Source organism: Lycorma delicatula, chromosome 6 (genome assembly GCF_047948215.1).
Source record: "Lycorma delicatula isolate Av1 chromosome 6, ASM4794821v1, whole genome shotgun sequence".
NCBI lineage: Eukaryota > Metazoa > Arthropoda > Insecta > Hemiptera > Fulgoridae > Lycorma > Lycorma delicatula.
The window spans coordinates 95,616,539-95,630,767 of record NC_134460.1 but is presented as its reverse complement, the minus strand read 5'-3'; positions in this window follow the sequence as shown (position 1 = coordinate 95,630,767).

Genomic DNA, 14,229 nt, shown 5'->3' with positions numbered 1-14,229 from the left:
CATGGAAATATTTTATTTTAGTATGAATTCCTTAGATTTTTGGGAAAAATTTTATTCCCTATTGCTTACGATTATTAAATTTAAATCCAAGAAATATGTCGATAAAATTCAAATTTTTGATAATTTGCTCAACCTTAAAGAAGATATAATCTTCTACAGTTCCAATTTATGTATGAATAATACTTATTCAAATAATTCTCATTAATACCTTTTAAATTGTTTTTTGTTTTGTACTTATTTCATTTGTTGGCTATCACCGCATATTATACCCTCCGGCCTTTTATCCGGAGGTCCCGGGTTTGAATCCCGGTCACAGTAGAATTTTTCACACGTTACACGTTATTATCATCCATCGGTAACTGTAAGTGTTCTTAAACCTAATAAATTTATTTAATTTATTATTATTTCAAGTATTAATTATTTTTAATCATTAATATGAACACATTTTTTTAATATTTATTTTTTTATACCACCTCAGTATAGTTTTTATCATTCTTTCCATAGTCTGGACAGAAAAATCCATCCAAACAAATGGTGTGGTTGTTTCCTTCTTTTACCAGTAGAATATCAGGTCTATCTAGTCATCGAAAGTGACTAAATAAACATTATTATTTACCGATCAGAATAAATATTTGTTTGTTTATTTATTCACACAAGAAGTAGACGATAATATTAAAAAAAAATATATTCATATGAATTTTTATACTTTTATTGCTGTAATAAATTCGTTGAAAATTACCACTATTTAATGAAGTTTTCAAAGACAAATTTAAACAAGGTTTAAAGACGTTTTATATAAGAGTTTTAAACAAATTTTCAAAGATAAATTTATTAAGATTCTGTGGTTTAATTTTATTTTAAAATTACAGTATTTTAGACGAAAGGAGAATATTCGATTCTATACCGGTGAAAGTACATATAAAATTTTATTTTTCCCTACAAATGTTGAAAAATCCGTTACTTTTCTGTTATTCCTCCCCAATATTTTTAATATTTTTCATTATGAATCGTTTGGAAAATGCTTAAAATATGATATTCACTTGATTTTGGGAACTTGATTTGGTTCAATCAGGACAGGAATCATTCATACTGAATTATTTGCGAAGGTTTTTTCACCAGTTACTAAAACTTTGTTTTCTTATTTCTTTTGTATAGAGATTAATAAAGAATGCTTATATTTTTGTGTTAGGTCTTTCAGTAACTATTAATTGCAATTATTTATTATTTAAATAATCAAAACATTATTGGTTATTAGTCAAGGTTAGCGAGCGAAGCGAGCGTAGATTATTTGGTTAGATTATAATTTTACGTTGATTTCTACAATTAAAAATGCGTTTCTCCACCAAAATTGATATTGGTAATTAAACTTCATGCAAATATGAGTGAATTGGATAAAAAAAAAGTGGGGAAATAACAGAAAAGACCCAAAAATCATTCATTATTACTAAACTATTTAAGAATATATTTAAGTTTAAAAGTTTAATAATTATATGAATTAATTCGTTATAAAATTTAAAAAAATATATAACAATTTAATAACACTACAATGAAAGAAAAAACTAGCATGTTTATTAAATAAATAATAACTATCTGTAATCAGTAAAATATAATAAAATTGGCTAAAGTAAGGAATACCAACAACAACAAACACCACAACTGACAGAGTCAGGTTGAGTGCAGTCAATTTATTATGACACTTATTTATCGACCGACTTTACGAATCTTTAAAAGAATGCCGTTCGTTCTACAGTGGAATGTTTTAGAAACATTTTAATCACTTTAAAAGTAGAAGAGTAAAATATATAAAAACTTTAGACTCATCATTTTCCGGTAAACTATTTCATGACTATACTCTGCAGAGTTACAGACAAAAATACTTTGACATACAAATGTTACTGTCATCCTATTTTTAAAAGATTTTAAAATGGTTGCCATCATATAATCGTTTTATTAAAAGTATTTTGTATTTTTTTTTTTTATTAAAAAATAAAAATAAGCTGAAGAAAACCGATTCAACGTGATTTTTTTTTATTACTACATAGAATGTAACTAATATAAAAAAATCAACTAACTTTATCAAAAATTGTTAAGCGCTGAACCTATTATGAGTAATAAATAACTCCATAATTAGAAAGCTATGTTGTTGTTCATAATTTTCTTAATTTTGGTACTTTAATTTAATAATTTTTTCTTCAATATTGAAACTTGTTTTTCATCTTTGTAACTATGTCGTCGAGAATTTATGAAAAAAAACCAGCAAATTCTTTACAACTATAGGAATTTTTTTCTCATGGCTTTGAACTATTTTACATTTGGTAATTGGAATTATATACTACTGTGAATCCTTCTGGCCTAAAACAACTATAATTTAGACAAGATTTATTCCAAATTATATTTAAAATAAAAACTGGTAAACTGAATAGACCTATTGATAAATTATGCTATTTCATTAATTCCATATATACAAAAATAGTCCATCATTTTTTTGTCTTCAGTCATTTGACTGGTTTGATGCAGCTCTCCAATATTCTCTATCTAGTGCCAGTCGTTTCTCCTTACAACCTGCATCCCTAACAATTCGTTTTACATATTCCAAATGTTGCCTACCTGCACAATTTTGCCATCTACATGACCCTCCAATATTAAAGCAACTATTCCAGGATGCCTTAATATGTGGCCTATAAGTCCATCTCTTCTTTAACTACATATTTCAAAATGCTTCTCTCTTCATCAATTTGCCGCAACATTTTCATTTGTTTGATTTTTAACATTTTCCTATAGCACCACATTTCAAAAGCTTCTAATCTTTTCTTCTCATGTACTCCGATCGTCCAAGTTTTACTTACATATGCAACTACACTATGTATTTTCAAAAATGTTTTCCTGACGTTTAAATTCATTTTTGCTGTAAGCAAATTATATTTTTGACTGAAAGCTCGTTTTGCGTGTGCTATTCGGCATTTTATATCACTCCTACTTCGTTCAACTTTAGTAATTCTAATTCCCAATTAACAAAATTCTTCTACCTCCGTAATCTTTTCTCTTCATATTTTTATATTTAGTGGTCCATCTACATTATTTATAGTACATAAAAAAAAATAAGACCATAGAAAATTGATAAAATTTATAAAAAAATATAAAAATAAATTGATTATGACAATTTATTATTATTTAATAATAATTACAATTATTATTTCACATTTTCACAGCTTTTTTCCGATGACATTCTTTACATTCGGAGTAATTTCTACCAACGAGATTAGGCTTGCTGCTGTTGATGACATGCCTTCCAGGCAACATGGCAGGTGTCAATTATCACGCTCCGTTGCATTAGCGCGTGAGTCTTCCACTGGATCTTCAGTCTTTCAAGACTGTTGTGCAAAGTAGATGGTACTATTTCCTCCGCAGATATAATTATTGGGATTATTTAAACCTTTTTTTGATTCCACATTTACTTAGTTTCAAAAGCAAGATCTGTATATTTCTGCAGCTTCTCATTGTGTTTAATGTTGAAGTTGTTACTTGATGGAATGGCCACGTCTATTACGAAGTTACTTTTTCCCTTTTGTCAGCTATCACTCTATCTGGCTTATTACAGTTAATGGGTTTTGCTGTTACAATTCCTTGGTTCCAGAGAATATTTGCATTGTTGTTTTCAAAGGAGGCTGGTTCGTAAGTGTAGTAGGGCATATCTTGAAACTCTTAACTTGTATCTGTTGCAGAGTTCTGTGTGTACGATTTTTGCCACGTTGTTGTGCCTCTTGGTGTTTCTTAAAGAAAATATCTTAAGAAATATTTTAATCGCTTTAAAAGTAGAGTAAAGTATATAAAAACTTTAGATTCATCATTTTCCGGTAAACATTTCATGACTATACTCTGCAGAGTTACAGAGAAAAATACTTTGAAATACAAATGTCAATTACTATTATTATTATTATTATTATTAATATTATTATTGACAATTTATTTATGAAGCAAATAAATTAAAGAATCTTTAGTTTTAGAATTATTAAAATATAGCAGTTTCAAAAATACCAATCCCGAATTTCTATAATCTTAACTTGAAATTCCTTTTACGACACAAAATTCAGATTACAGAAATACACAGATAACTAATATTTTTAATTTCACAACATATATTAAAAATGATTTTTCTTACTGTGAGGATTAAATATTTTTCAGTTTCCTAATATTTTCAGTCAGTTTTCTTAATGTTCGTTTATGAATGTTTCAGATCTCGTTTTTATCGTTATTTTCAGTTTATTACGTGCATCGGGCTTTGTCTTAAAAACAACATTTTCTAAAAGTCGATAAAGGAAAACCGAATTATAAACAATCAGATGATGTTTTATGATCTGTATATCTTTGAAGTAACAATATATTGTTTGTTAAATATTATAATGCAAATTATTAAAACAATTTTATTTTCTACATTTGCCTATACAGCCTGCCCACATAATAATTCGGAAGTAACCATATGTAATCCCTAAAATAAACAAAGGCTCAATCCTTATTTTCATTAGCAAACCAGCTAAAATAGTAAGAATATTTTCCATGGCCTGATTATTTAAATTCATGAACGATTTCAAAGTGGGAATCATACAATTACATTTTTATATACCCTGTTGGACAAGCCTTTATGAAAGCAATAATTGCTGATAATCCGATTTGTGAAAATGAATTTTCCAAAAAGTAACTTTCAAGATATCGAGTTAAAGATATTTCAAGCTTTCCAGAACTTTATTATTATATTCTTCTGCAATTAACATTAAGATCGAACAGGAGGGCCCTTTTGATTCTACTCACTTCTGGTTGCAAGACATGTATCAAACATGATATTATAATACTTACTGGGTAGTTAAGGCTGGGTTAATTGAATTAACTCTCTTTTTTTCCTGTTTAGCCTCCGGTAACTACCGTTCAGATAATACTTCAGAGGATGATATGTATGAGTGTAAATGAAGTGTAATCTTGTACATTCTCAGTTCGACCATTCCTGAGATGTGTGATTAATTGAGACCCAACCACCAAAGAACACCGGTATCCACGACCTAGTATTCAAATCCGTGTAAAAATAACTGGGTTTACTAGAACGCTGGAACTTTCGATTTCCAAATCAGCTGATTTGGGAAGACGCGTTCACCACTAGACCAACCAGGTGGGTTTAATTGATTTAACTGAAACTCTTTTTTCACACGTTTGTAAGTTTCGTTTTTGTAAAATAAATTTAAGAACACAGGCTTTGTCAATAGAAAACTTCCTTGCGGACACAATACTAAAGAATGTAAACTGAAATGACAGTAGTGCATTATAAGATTATTTCAACTATCACATGTGGCTAACCTTGAATACAGAATAAAACACTAGATAATGTAAAATTTATCCATGCGTTAAAAAATTTTAAGGTTTGCGTCTTTTTTGAAATACCCGTTACTTTACAATGATTATTTAATTACTTATCATGCGACAGAGTTTTTCTTGTTACAAACAATAAAATATTTCTAGTTAATTATTTTTGATGGATTGTTCTTTATATATTTAATTATTTACGAAGTTTTCCTTTTTTAAATCAAGAATGAATATTTAGCTTATATTATCCAAAACTTTAGGAATTACTGGTAAATTCTTTTCTACAAAAAAAAAAATCAGCCCACTACTTTTCAATTTAATTAAAAATATAACTATACAATTAAAGGATTTTATATTTTTTTATATTAGTAAATACAAAAATACTGCCTTGTCATTCTTTTTCAATCTCCTATGTCTTTCATTATTTATTTCCTCTTCTTCTGTTAAAGTCACGCCTATCAATATAAATAACAACATACGTACGTTCACTCACACGCATGAGTTTACAAATATAAATGTTCAAACGCACATATTAGTAAAAGATATGAGCTATGATATTTTAAAGGAGTAATGAATCCATAGGCATCATAATAGAGGCATAAATCATAAAATAAAAAAGAAGCTGAATAAAAAGAAGGAGAATAAAGTTGTAATGATTTACGAGAGAAAGGTGACTGTGTTAACGGTTGGATTCAGTACAATAACCTGACAGGGAGGTTTGTTTGATCTCTCACGTAAGTACACTTATTCACACTTCCTTTATTTTTTACCGCATTCATCTACTCGATCGTTAGACGTAGGAAATATATATTTATTCTATCATAGATTTATGTATATTTTTTGCTATATCTTTCTTGAGTTTTAACCTGTTGTTAACCTGGGTCATGGGTCATTGGATAAGTGTAAAATACTTAATGGTTAATGGTACAGTGATATAGTACTGTTATTATTTATATCTATCAATTTATAATATGCCTTGATATGACGAGAAAAACATCTTTAGAATATATTAAAATGATGCAAAATACGAATATGTCGTTCTTTTTTCTGATATTAATTTTTAGATATTTTTAATCTTATAGATTAAAAAATCTGGTAAAAGGATTACTGAAAAAACGGTAATTTTTTAAAAATTTTTCATTCTAATTATTTAAAAAAATTTTAAATCATTATTGTTCCTTCCATAAACAACGTACAAAATTCATTTAAAAAGCACAAAAGAATATATATATATATATATATATATATATATATATATATATATATATATATATATATATATATATATTAAAGTCTAAATAAATTTGTATCGTTAGTACTGACACAATTACTTATAATTAACTACAAAACATATATATAATGGGAATTATTTATCTCTTGGTTAATAACTGTAATGGATGTATTTATACATGTTTATTTAGACTACGAAGCTTGAAAGAGAGAAAATACAACTGTGTATAGTTTATAAAAACTTGAAACTTTTCTACAATAACGAGTAAAATCTGGGTTCTATTCTTTCAAAAGGTTATACATTTATAAACATAAATATATTTCATCATTTATAAACATGAATGTTGCGGTTGTATTAACACAACCACAAATTCAAAAATTTACGTACAAAACATCATACTATAAGTCATCATGTATCAATAAATTTCTTATTTAAAAGGCAAAAAATTACAGCACAATATTCATAAAACTTTCATTCAAAACCGTATATAAATAGATAGAAAACAAATTAAATAAATACGTAATTATTTAATTTAAATAAATAGAAGAAACAACACCAAAATATTTTGGAAAAATTGGAACCAAACATTGTCTAAAAAAAAAAATAGAATTAAGTTAGAACAAAGGGTTATAGATTTTTAAGAACCTGGGTTTCATGTATAAACATGAAACCCAGATAGTGATAATAAGAGGAAGAAAGAAATTCAGCATCGAATAGATGTACAAAGAAGAGGATTGTTGCCCTGAATTAACTGCTGTCCTCGAAAATAACAACCAAAAGTACAAAATTAAGAATTTACATGTCGCCGATTCAACAGTTATTTTGTTTAGATAGCTGAATCAGGATAGTGAGCAAAATCACCAGAAAAGACTTACTACTTTGGAGAATAAAATACTGCAGATTTTATGACCAATAAAAGAATGGAACAGGTGGAGAAAGAAAAAAATATCAAGATTGCTCCGTTTTGTAGTCAAGTGAATCTCCGCCAAAAACTCAAACACGAAAATTAAAAAAAGAAACACAATAAAACGACAAACGGGTTAATTACAGTAATGGTTAATCCTCTTATGAAAAGACACGACTTTTTGTTCACTAAAAAAAACACACACTAACATGATAATCTGTAATACCGCTTTTTATACATTTTTCTGTATATGAAATATATTTTCACTATTAAATATTCATTAATTAATACGTTTACATTTTCTTACTTTTTCTCATCACACAAAATGAAACGGCCATTTCTAACTTCTCCGACAGCAAGGAAACGTATATTTCGTCTACATTTTATCAGATGGTGCAATCACATGTTTTGATGTTTTTTACTTCCTTGTACGAAGTAAAGAAAGTATTGTGATCGCGAAAAATTTCGGTTTCCATATTTAATGGAAATATCCGTTTTAACCATCCCTGAATCAATTTTGACTAGTTCGGCGTGACGTCTGAACGTACCTCGTTTAACTCAAAAAACGATTAGCCGTAGGAAGTTGAAATTTTGGATTTAGGATTATTCGAAAATCTAGTTATGCATCTCCGCTTTTAATTGCAATCGACTGAACCAAAACTGTCCAAAAAAGCCCAAATTTAAAAAAATATTTGAATTTTTGACTATTTCTTAACTGTAGTAATAAGACCTTATTGTGAGCTTTTCAGCGGTGTATCATAAGTGGTACTTATTTTCATTAGTTCCAGAGTTATAGCCAAATAAAAGTTTAATTAATGAAATATTTGGATCTTACAAGGGGAAGGTACATCGGTTCGAATTAGACTTCATTTCCTTTATTTTTTTTTTTTTAATTTAAATATATTGATTTATTAATAACCATTAACCTCTGATTGTAAAAAATCTTTTACAATAAATAATAATTCAATAATAACAATAATAAAAAAAAAATTAAAAAATATCAGAAGTTATTAATGGAATAAAATTTAGTGTAATCTTCATTTTAAAAAAATATGTAATTTAATAGGCATACGAGGAAGTCATGTGGTTAGGTATGTAGGATGTAGGGGGTATACCGAAATGAAACGACTAGCATTATATAGGGATTCTTGGAGAGCTGCATCAAACCAGTCAAATGACTGAAGACAAAAAAAACTTCACTGTGCTGAGCATGTAGAGAGGAAACGAAGGGGATTTGCTTTCTGGAGTGTGTAGAAAGACAATTGGTAAGAGAAAAATAGAGATTCTGGAATCAAATAATGAAAATATGACAACTGTGAGAAGAAAGTGGGAAAATTTATCGTTAGTGAGTCCAAAACCCAAATAACCGTGGGGTCAAAATGACGGTGGAGGTAAAATACGAGTAAGATATATTACAAAAAGCAATGTTAGGTTCTTAAAAAGCTAACAAAAATATTTTTACTAATTTTAATTTCAGACCTGAAGATATAAAAACGTTTAGACCAAATTATAAAAGTATGATCCTAAATACAAGTATACGTTCTTAAAATATGTCACTTTGTTGAAGGAACAATTACGTTCATATTACCCTGTAACTTATCCCTTCTTAAAATAAAATAATCTTAACAAGCATTATTAATTAAATTAAGAATGAACTTGTACTACAAAACTTTAAAGACAAACAGTTTGAAAATGAAGAAATTTGCCAATTTACTGATATAATTAAATTAAACTGAGAAAATTATATTGATGAAAAGGAAAAAATAATATGATGTACAGAGTTTCCGGGTAGATTCTGCTAAACTTCATAGGCGTATTTCACTCATTAAAATAATAAAAAAGTACATAAACATGGGTCCAAAAATGCTTCGTTAGCTAGTTACGGCTAGTAAAGTTAGTTAGGGCTAGCTAGTTACGGCCTCGATTTCTGCTTCTCTGTTGAAATGAAGCCCTACTGAAATTTTAGGAAAAAAAATTACGAGGCAAATTTATTGGTTTATGATCTGAAAAATTTTTAAAAATGGGTCTCCAACCTGTATTACCATTATTTTTTTACGAAATAGGGTGTAATAAAGAAGAAATTGAGAAACACAGTTTTTTTTTTTTAGATTTGGCGTAAAATAACTTTGTTAAATTGTCAAACAAATAAAAATTATTGGTTAAATTGATAGAGAATTTATTTCTGAGAAAAGTGATGTAAATTATCTGCCAACAATATCCTACAACAGCAATTTAGTTGTACTTTCATGCGAAACAATAACAGAAAAATTACGTCAATACGTATTTTTCTGCCTGCAGTATTATAATGTTATTTCTTAATTTATTAGTGCTTTAATCCCCCACTAGGACGCTGTAACGTTGTACAGTATTAGTATTCTGTGTTTAATCTCCCAGAAAGCTAAGATCTACAAACAAAATCTTCAGACATATTGTTGTTATATGTGCTGTATTTGATATTGAGAAGTTAATTTTCAATATAGGATTTTATTTAATTTGTGAAGTGTGCATTTGTGATTTACATATGTCTATTTAAATATTTCATTTGCACTGATTTTAAAAGCTATTGATATTAATTGGTAAGTATTTGTTCTGCAGTAAAAGAGAAACGCCGTAATTTACAAGCTCACAAATCAGGAGTATGTTCATTTCATCTGTGATTTTTCTAACGGCAATGCTGCACGAGCCGTTAAAGAATATCGTCGGAGATATCCCAATAGAAACATTCCTAACCGGCTAGTATTTGAAAATACTCACTGGCACGTATTGGAAAACGGAACATTTAATGTAACATCTGAAAAGGAAATAAATGTGAATGATCAGATTTTAAGTCCAACTACTAGTACTCGTATATTATCTGCACGTTTGGGGTTTTCGTGCAACAGTATATGGCGGACATTACACAGTGAAGGTCTCCTCTATCCATATCATCTTCAACCAGTTCAATATCTTGAAGAATGTGAACAATCTGCGGATAAATTAGTCAATGGTTTCTACCAAACAACATGCTTCCATCGCTGATATTATTTAGATTGGAAGCAAAATTTTTGTAAAATGGGATAAACTATACACAAAACAAACATTTTTGGAAAGATAAAAATCCTCGTGAATCCATTAAAACTAATTTCCAGTTCCGTTTGTCATTAAATGTCTGGATTAAATCTAGAAATAGGTAATTTTCTTATCGGACGTCACATTTTCAACGGTAGACTCATAGGTAAAGATGAGCGATCAATACTTTTAGAGAATGTTGCACTTAGTACAAGAACTGATATATATTTCCAACATGATGGCACACCAGTACATTTTTACGGTCCTGTTATGTTATTCATTATCTGAATAAAAATGAATTCCTAACCGCTGGATTGGTAGAGGTGAACCTCAACTATGGCCACCTAGATCAATCTGTATCTAGATCAATCAATATGGCCACCTGAAATCCCTTGGATTTCTTTTTGTGGGGCTACATGAAAGCGTTAGTGTATGGACAAAAATTCTTCAGAAGATGAGATGAATGAGTGTAGCGTGTGTGAAAATGCTACGCCTGACCGGGATTCGAAACCGGGACCTCCGAAAAAAAGGCAGAGACGCTACCACTCGCGCCATGAAGACCGGCATTAACATCTTTAGGTTAAAAGTATTTCAATTTTAAAATAGCTTTAGTACAAAAAAAAACTATTATTTAAGTACAAATTCGGCCAACAGTCACGTCTTGTTCAGTGCTCTTTTTATGTTTTCTTATCACCCTGGCGGGAAATAGCAACCATTTTGCTGAATATTTCTGTTTAAAGAAAAATCAAAGCTAGAAACGAAACATTATAAGAAATCTTTTTTCATTATTTAATTTTCAAATTTATCTTATTAATACTGCTTAATCCGTCCAGAACATCTTCATTAAGCCAAGTTGTTTTTATCAAAATTCTTAATCAGACTGCTACAACTTCTTATGTAAAATGTACGACTTAATTGATTTTTAACTAATATGCATTATCTTATATGATACATAATAACGTGTACGTTAAATAAAAAATACAGCCATCAGAATTATTTGCTTCCTAATTAATTTTAAAAAAATAAAATTAAAAAAAGTTAATAAAAAATAACTCTCTTGTTTTATTATTTTTTGGTATAAGAAAAACAACCGGTTTTGTTGTAATTAAAATGTTACTAAGTTAAAGATTATTGAATTAAGTTCTGTTTTATGATTATAAGTAGATAGCTACATCATGAAAAAAGTAGTGAACTAACTATAGATAAAAATTGTTACAAATAAAAAAATTAAAAAACTGTCATGTGTTTTATATATTACTTTTTTCAAAACCTAAACCACATGTCTGTTAATTTTTTATTTACTTTTCTACATATACATATGTTCTCTGATTCAATCTTATGGTGTGTGTACGTATGTTTTTCTGTATAAGAGATAAAAAGAAAGAGTAAGTTGAGAGAGAAGCGAGTGAATTCACGCGCGCCTGGAAGTTATTTCTATCCTTGAGTAACATGAAGGCCATTAATGGATTTTATATAACCGAAATGATTGAAATATGTTTTATGTCGATTATACATAATAGTCATCTTTAATTTACTGCAAAAAGAAAAATATTCCTTTTTCTCTTTCGTTTCCAGGATTAGTTCGATTAACTGTAATTATTTACAAAACACCTGTTACTATAAACCTTATCTAATTTCATGTACATCATCAGAAAAAATTAGTAAATTAATTAGACAATATATGTAATGGCTGTACATAGAACAAATATAATTATTACGTATAATTTACTAATTAATTACGATAAACATTTACAGAAATAGTATGAAAACAAATGAACCGGTCGTCTTAAATTAATAACTTGTATTTATTATTACATACTATGCCAGAAATATGTCGAAGCTAGTTAAGAGTCATATATCCGTGAAATTACTGTAAGGCATACTATATCATTCGTCTCTGAGGTAATAAGTTACTAACAAACTGGAGATATATATTTACTCGACCGAAATAAAAAAAATCTGACAACAAAGTTGTAATACTTTCTAGCATTTATTCTTATATAGTGGAAAAATAATAATACATAAAAAAGTTACCTAAGACTTATTTTTTTGAGGTGAGGTTAATTTATGATGAATTTTTATTTGAAAATTGTTATTATATGTTAAAATAAATTTAAAAAAAAAGGTTTAAAAATTACAAAAAAAATCGGTATTTTTTTCTGCTCCCCACCTTCAAAATCACCTTCCAAGAAAATGTTTTTATTTTTGTAAGTTTATTAAGTTAAATGAAACTAAAAATACTTGCACTGAAAAAATACACAACCAGGAAAACGCTATCAAGATTTCTTTTTGAGAGTGGAAGGTGAATTATGATGAAATTTTATTCTAATATTACTACTAAAAGTTTATTATTTAAATTTTTAATATTATTAAAAGCTTAAACAAACCCCAAAAAATTTGAAAATTATAAAAAAATTGATATTTTTAAACTTTGTTCTCTTCCACCACAGTATTGCCTCTAACATATTGTTTTCGGGGGGGGGGGCTGCTTCTTTTTTCCTGCTTGGTCTCCGGGAATTATCGTTCAGATATTACTTCAGAGGATGAATGAGAATGATATGTACGAGTGTAAATGAAGTGTAGTCTTGCACAGTCTCAGTTCGACTATTCCTGAGATGTGTGATTAATTGAAACCCAACCCACCAAAGAACACCGGTATCCTCGATCTAGTATTCAATCGGTATAAAAATAATTGACTTTACTACGACTTGAACGCTGGAACTCTCGACTTCCAAAACAGGTGATTCGGGAAGACGCGTTCACCACTAGACCAACCCGGTGAAGTTGCTTGAACTACTACTATGTCTAGGAAGACACTAAAACAAACTCGGTTAAAAATATACAATAAATAAAAACAAAACGTTTTCTATTTTTGGAGAACGGGAAATTTTGAGGCAAATTTTGTTTAAATGGCACGCATGTATTGAGTTTAATATAAAGTGGGGTTATGTTTGCAAAATTCTGATAAAGTTGATCCCCAAACCTCCCCACCGCTTGGAGATGTTGACCCCAAAAATTTACCATCCTGACTCCGGTAGGGGAAGACACTCGTCTTGTGACGATCCCAGTCCGTTCCTAGCCCTGATTGGCTTTACTGGAGGTCGTCTTTTAGACCCTCTAAACTTGATAAAAAAACACAGTCATCAATTTGGGGTTTGTCAGGATTCCACCGATGCAAATACCTCGGCAGACATTTCCATCAGTGTATTTACACAACCTACTATGCCTTCTTATGCCTTCTTCCAACTACCGTAATTTACAACCCTCAACTACCATATTAACCGATTTGCAGAAGCGCGATCCCCGCGCCTTCCTCTAACACCTAACAAAGTTTCCCCTAAAAAGTTCAACACAAAACTCTTCCTATATCTAATTTCGTTTAAACTATGTACTCAGATCATTACTCGATTGAGTCTTTAAACACCAAAAGTACTATCCTCATACCAGCAAAACAAGTGTTGTTGATCGCAACAACGACAATTTTGTCCTACAATTCACTTTACTCAAAGTTCTTTTGATTTATTTAAAGATTAAGAAATAAATTTTCAAATTTAATAAGCCTTTAGTGAAAACATACCCTATCTCTCTCTGCACTGGTCCGGTTTCGGAAGCGAGGTCCCATTATAGAGTTCTCCACACATCCATGTCATTCTAACAGCGGAATATCTAAGCTAACCGGGGCTCGATGCCAAAACGT